General features: G+C 40.3%; 1 non-coding gene across 1 annotated transcript; it reads right to left on the minus strand.

Annotated features, from left to right (window-relative positions):
- Window positions 1-994: 994 nt before the first annotated feature.
- LOC140628865 (U6 spliceosomal RNA) lies at window positions 995-1,102 on the minus strand. The gene has a single exon (XR_012026798.1). It is a non-coding gene; the product is annotated as a U6 spliceosomal RNA (small nuclear RNA).
- Window positions 1,103-6,485: the final 5,383 nt, after the last annotated feature.

Raw genomic sequence — 6,485 nt, forward strand, 5'->3', positions numbered from 1 at the left:
AATCACATACCATAAAATTCACCACTTAAAAGTATATGACTTAGTATTTTTTAGTATATTCACAAGGTTATGCAACTGTGACCATTATCTAATTTCAGAACATTTGTTTCACATCAGAAAGGAACTCTGTACTGGTTATCAATCACTTTCCACTTCTCCTTCCACCTAGCCCCCCGCCACCCCTAATCTGCTTCCTGTTTCTATAGATTTGCATACTCTGGATAGTTCATATAAATGGAATGATCCAGTGTGTGGCCTTTTGGCCTGGCTACTTTCATTAGTGTAGTGTTTTCAAGGTTCATTCATGTCATAGCATCTAGCAGTACTTTTTTCATTCCTTTTTGTATCTGAATAGTATTCCATTGTATAAATGCACTGTCAACCTTAAAAGTAAAATAGCTAGTTAATGTACCAGCAAAAAGGGTTTAGTTGGGAGTAGCAGAGGAATGGCAATTCAGGACAAGACAGCTATAGCAAAAGCCATAGACAAGTCCAGAGAAAAAAAGGAAAGGACTGCTCTTTCATAGAGAAAAGGGGGGGTGGGTGTTGGGAGGGGCTATTATAAACAAAAACTCCATTAGTGTAAACTGGGAGTTTGAAGTGTAGTGGATTTTCATTGGCTGAGTTGTAATGGTCTCTCATTGTCTGGGCTGTTGCTGGGCAAGGAGGAAATCTTCCTTCATCCTGCTGGGATAGTAAAGTAAGTTTCTTACCCTTGGGTCTGCAAAGGGTTTCAAGGAGTGGTGTGGTGTGAGATCGCCCGCCCCCTTCTGGCATCCCGATAGCACTTTATTTAATTTCTTTTTTTTAAAGATTTTATTTTATTTATTCATGAGAGACACACAGAGAGAGGCAGAGACACAGGCAGAGGAGGAAGCAGGCTCCATGCTGGAAGCCAGTCCTCCAATCCCAGGACTCCGGGATCAAACCCTGAGCCAAAGGCAGACGCTCATCCACTAAGCCACCCAGACATCCCTTATTTCACTTTTTAAAATAAAATATGGAACGCTTCACGAATTTGCGTGTTATCCTTGCTCAGAGGCCTTGCTAATCTTCTCTGTATCCTTCCAATTTTTAGTATATATGGTGCAGAAGCAAACACATTTGACTGCATTTTATTATTTATTTATTTTAATATTTTATTTATTTATCCATGAGAGACACAGAGCGGCAGAGGCATAGGCAGAGGGAGAAACAGGCTCCCCGCAGGGAGCCCGATGCGGGACCCGACTCCCCGGGACCCGGGATCACACCCTGAGCCAAAGGCAGACGCTCAACCACTGAGCCACCCAGGCGTCCCTTGACTGTATTTTATTTTATTTTATTTTATTTTATTTTATTTTATTTTATTTTATTTTATTTTATTTTTTTCCTTGACTGTATTTTAAATGGGGTTTTCTTTATTCAGTTTCACAGTACCTTATCTCATTTATCAGTTGATGGACATTTTGTGTTGTTTACACTTTTTGGGTCATATATGGTTACTATATTGTTAACCTTTTGAGGAACTGTTACACTGTTTTCCAAAGCAGCCACACCATTTTACAGCTCCACCAGCAGTGTAGGAGAGTTCTAGTTTTCTCCCCATCCTTGCCAGCACTTGTTTATTGTCCTTTTTTTAAAAAAAATCATAACCATCCTAGTGGGTGCAACCAGTTTGGAAAACAGTCAACAGGTCCTTAAAAGGTGAAGCTCAGGTTCTGATACCCAGCCCCCAGAGGCTGTTATGGTTTTGTTTCTTTTTTTGTTTAATGACCTGCCTGGACTAATTCTGAAGAGTCTATCTTCACAGAATGTACATAGTGTGTAGCCCATTGATATTTCTCTTCAGTTTTTTAAAAAATGTTTTTTATTTGTAAGCCTGGATTCCTAGGTGTCCTACCTGGGGTCAGGATAGTTTAGTGGTCAGCCAATGCTTTTTTTTTAGATGTTGTCTTTAAGCACCTTGGGCTGTTATTGTCTTCTGCCGTTTTTTTTTTTTTTTTAAGGTTTTACTTATTTATGAGAGACGCACAGAGAGAGGCAGAGACATAGGCAGAGGAAGAAGCAGGCTCCTTACAGGGAGCTCAATGTGGGACTCAATCCCAGGACCCCAGGATCATGCTCTGAGCCAAAGGCAGACGCTCAACCACTGAGCGACCTGGGCATTCCATCTTCCACCATTTGTTGATTAAATAGTGTGTGGGTTAGGCAGCAAGTTGAAAGTTCGGGGAGTTTATGGATCTTACCTGATTTTTACTTTCTACTAGGCTTTCTCATGTGTTCCCTTTGCCCGTGCCAAGCTTCACATTCAGCCAGGGAAGTGTAGATAACTAGGGCCCTCTCCAGTACCCTGAGCTTGAGTTCAGCCTTGCATATATGCATAGCCTTCTAGATCACCAGGGATATGAGAGAGCTTATCAAGTCCCAGTAGAGCTGTCTTGTTTTCTGAACTTTCTACTAAACTTTTGGCAGGCTTGCCGTTCAGTTGCTTCTTGTCCCACCAATACTGTGACCTCAGGTAACTGTGATGTGTTTTTCCTTGATCTAAGGAGTTTGCTTTTGTTTTCAATACCCCTGGGCATATGACTTTTTTGTGCTCATTCCTGAACAAGTAATTCCCCTCTAGCAGCCAAGTTGTTAGTTTTTATGGCTTGTCTTGCCCTGCCCTTGTAAAATAAGCTCCAGTGGAGCTAGCGGGGTGGGGGTGTGTGTGAACAGCCTGAGGCTGAAACACCATAGATTCCCACTGTTCTTACCCAAGATTCAGTGGGTTTTCTTGAACACTTGTCAACTTATTGTTTAATTTTTGTCTATTTCCAGAGTCCTGAAATGGTTATTTTTGACAATTTTCTACAGTTATATTGTTGTTTTGGGGGGGGGGGAGATTCGCTGAGCCCCTTACTCCGCCATTCCTGAAGTCTTGCCTAATTTATATTTTAAAAGATAATTCTGATAGCAGTGGAGGTGGTCAGTGGTGGGGAAACTGGTGGTCAGGAGTATAGGATTTTACTCAATAGTACTTTGTTATCTGTAAACAGGAATGGAAAATATAAATTGTTGGGTTGGTTTGTGAGTGGGGAATGGCAGAATAGGTATGGTGGAAAAATCAAGGGGGTAGGAGAATGGAGAGTGCTGGTTACTGTCTTTGAAGCCTCACTATCCCTAGAATCTCTCTTAGGTAGAGAAGGGGGTAAAGTTTAAAGGGATATGGTGGCCTCGGAGAATAGGTAGGAGGGCTGATGAATTAAAGGCACTGAAAAAGTCAAAGTATAAATTCAAGGAGTGTAAGATGTTGGAGAGGTAGGAAAACAAGTAGTTCTGAGAGTAGACGTGGCATTTGGTTTTAGAGGTAGAACCCTTCCAGGGTACACTGCAGAAACAGATGATTGAAACAGTTGAGATGAAGAAATTAGAATAGAATATATCAAGGAGTAGTGAAATTTGGTTGTTAGATCATGAAGGGGCATGATGAAGGCTTTCAGGATGAAAAGGTGAAAAGAAAGTAGTATTAAAGTCCTTGGTAAACGTAAGGGAGAGACCTGGAAGTTGACATTTAACATTCAAAGAGTGAGATAAAATTGAGTAGTATGAACTTTAAAGAAAGAAGGGTTGTTGAGGGAAGGTAGTGAAATAATACTTTGGGGATCCAGTAAAGAACACATGAGAAGATGCTAACCTGGTCTTGACTTATAGGAAAGAGTGAGTAAAGGAAAATGAGCAGCCTCCTATCAAGGGCTCTGCAAAGGAAACAGTAGAACTTGGGACATCCAGAGTTAAGAAGAGGAACTGGAGGCTCAGTAAATGAGCAAGAACAAAAGCGAGAAGGTTTTAGGAACTGTTGGATAGTTTTGGTTTTTTTGTTTGGTTTTTTGTTTGTTTGTTTTGCTTAAGCATAGGGTGCAATCGGGGTATAATAGGAGATAACATTTAAATCTACGTGATTGGGAGGCCTGGGTGGCTCAGTGGGTGGGCGACTGCCTTCGGCTCAGGGCATGATCCTGGGGTCCTGGGATTGAGTCCCACATCCGGCTCCCTGCATGGAGCCTGCTTCTCCCTCTGCTTGTGTCTCTGCCTCTCTCTCTCTCCATGTTTCTCATGAATAAATAAATAAATTCTTAAAAAAAGAAATCTATATCATTAATTTGAATACAAAATATAACCGGAGTCATTATTGTCTAAAATATTATTAGTCAGATATTTTCTAAGTCAGATATTTACTAAGGAAACTTTGAAGTTATCTTGCTTAGATATTACAGAAATTTTGGAACTTGTATTGCTAGCTGGGAAGCAATTTGACAGCTTTGGAATATTTTGACTATGACAAATGGGAAATTGTTGTATATTTGATAAGTCATTAATGCCACCATTGGAATTGAAATTGACTATGGATCACAGTTTTGATAGGAATGTGTCTAGCAGATGTGATGAATTTTGGTACTTTTGTAATTAGAAACTTGGAGTTTTAAAAATGTAGTGAGGGTCTTAAAAGCCATCTACGAAAAGCCCACAGCAAATATCATTCTCAATGGGGAAGCACTGGGAGCCTTTCCCCTAAGATCAGGACCACGACAGGGATGTCCACTCTCACCACTGCTATTCAACATAGGACTAAAAGTCCTAGCCTCAGCTATCAGACAACAAAAAGAAATAAAAGGCATTCAAATTGGCAAAGAAGAAGTCAAACTCTCCCTCTTCGCTGATGACATGATACTCTACATAGAAAACCCAAAAGACGAATTGCTAGATTCGATTGCTAGAACTCATACAGCAATTTGGCAGTGTGGCAGGATACAAAATCAATGCCCAGAAATCAGTGGCATTTCTCTACACTAACAATGAGACTGAAGAAAGAGAAATTAAGGAGTCAATCCCATTTACAATTGCACCCAAAAGCATAAGATACCTAGGAATAAACCTAACCAAAGAGGTAAAGGATCTATACCCTAAAAACTACAGAACACTTCTGAAAGAAATTGAGGAAGACACAAAGAGATGGAAAAATATTCCATGCTCATGGATTGGAAGAATTAATATTGTGAAAATGTCAATGTTACCCAGGGCAATTTACACGTTTAATGCAATCCCTATCAAAATACCATGGACTTTCTTCAGAGAGTTGGAACAAATTATTTTAAGATTTGTGTGGAATCAGAAAAGACCCTGAATAGCCAAGGGAATTTTAAAAAAGAAAACCATAGCTGGGGGCATCACAATGCTAGATTTCAGGTTGTACTACAAAGCTGTGGTCATCAAGACAGTGGGGTACTGGCAGAAAAACAGACACATAGATCAATGGAACAGAATACGGAATCTAGAAGTGGACCCTCAACTTTATGGTCAACTAATATTTGACAAAGCAGGAAAGACTATCCACTGGAAAAAAGACAGTCTCTTCAATAAATGGTACTGGGAAAATTGGCCATCCACATGCAGAAGAATGAAACTAGACCACTCTCTTGCACCATACACAAAGATAAACTCAAAATGGATGAAAGATCTTAATGTGAGACAAGATTCCATCAAAATCCTAGAGAAGAATACAGGCAACACCCTTTTTGAACTTGGCCACAGTAACTTCTTGCAAGATTCATCCACGAAGGCAAGAGAAACAAAAGCAAAAATGAAGTATTGGGACTTCATCAAGATAAGAAGCTTTTGCACAGCAAAAGATACCGTCAACAAAACTCAAAGACAACCTACAGAATGGGAGAAGATATTTGCAAATGACGTATCAGATAAAGGGCTAGTTTCCAAGATCTATAAAGAACTTATTAAACTCAACAGCAAAGAAACAAACAATCCAGTCATGAAATGGGCAAAAGACATGAACAGAAATCTCACAGAAGACATAGACATGGCCAACAAGCACATGAGGAAATGCTTCGCATCACTGGCCATCAGGGAAATACAAATCAAAACCACAATGAGATACCACCTCACCCCAGTGAGAATGGGGAAAATTAACAAAGCAGGAAACCACAAATGTTGGAGAGGATGTGGAGATAGGGGAACTGTCTTGCACTGTTGGTGGGAATGTGAACTGGTGCAGCCACTCTGGAAAACTGTGTGGAGGTTCCTCAAAGAGTTAAAAATAGATCTGCCCTATGACCCAGCAATTGCAGTGTTGGGATTTACCCCAAAGATACAGATGCAATGAAACGCCGGGACACCTGCACCCCAATGTTTATAGCAGCAATGTCCACAATAGCCCTACTGTGGAAGGAGCCTCGGTGTCCATCGAAAGATGAATGGATAAAGAAGATGTGGTTTATGTACACAATGGAATATTACTCAGCCATTAGAAACGACAAATACCCACCATTTGCTTCGACGAGGATGGAACTGGAGGGTATTATGCTGAGTGAAGTAAGTCAATCGGAGAAGGACAAACATTATATGGTCTCATTCATTTGGGGAATATAAAAAATAGTGAAAGGGAATAAAGGGGAAAGGAGAAAAAATGAGTGGGAAATATTAGAAAGGGAGACAGAACATGAAAGACT

This window comes from Canis lupus, chromosome X (genome assembly GCF_048164855.1).
Source record: "Canis lupus baileyi chromosome X, mCanLup2.hap1, whole genome shotgun sequence".
Lineage (NCBI taxonomy): Eukaryota > Metazoa > Chordata > Mammalia > Carnivora > Canidae > Canis > Canis lupus.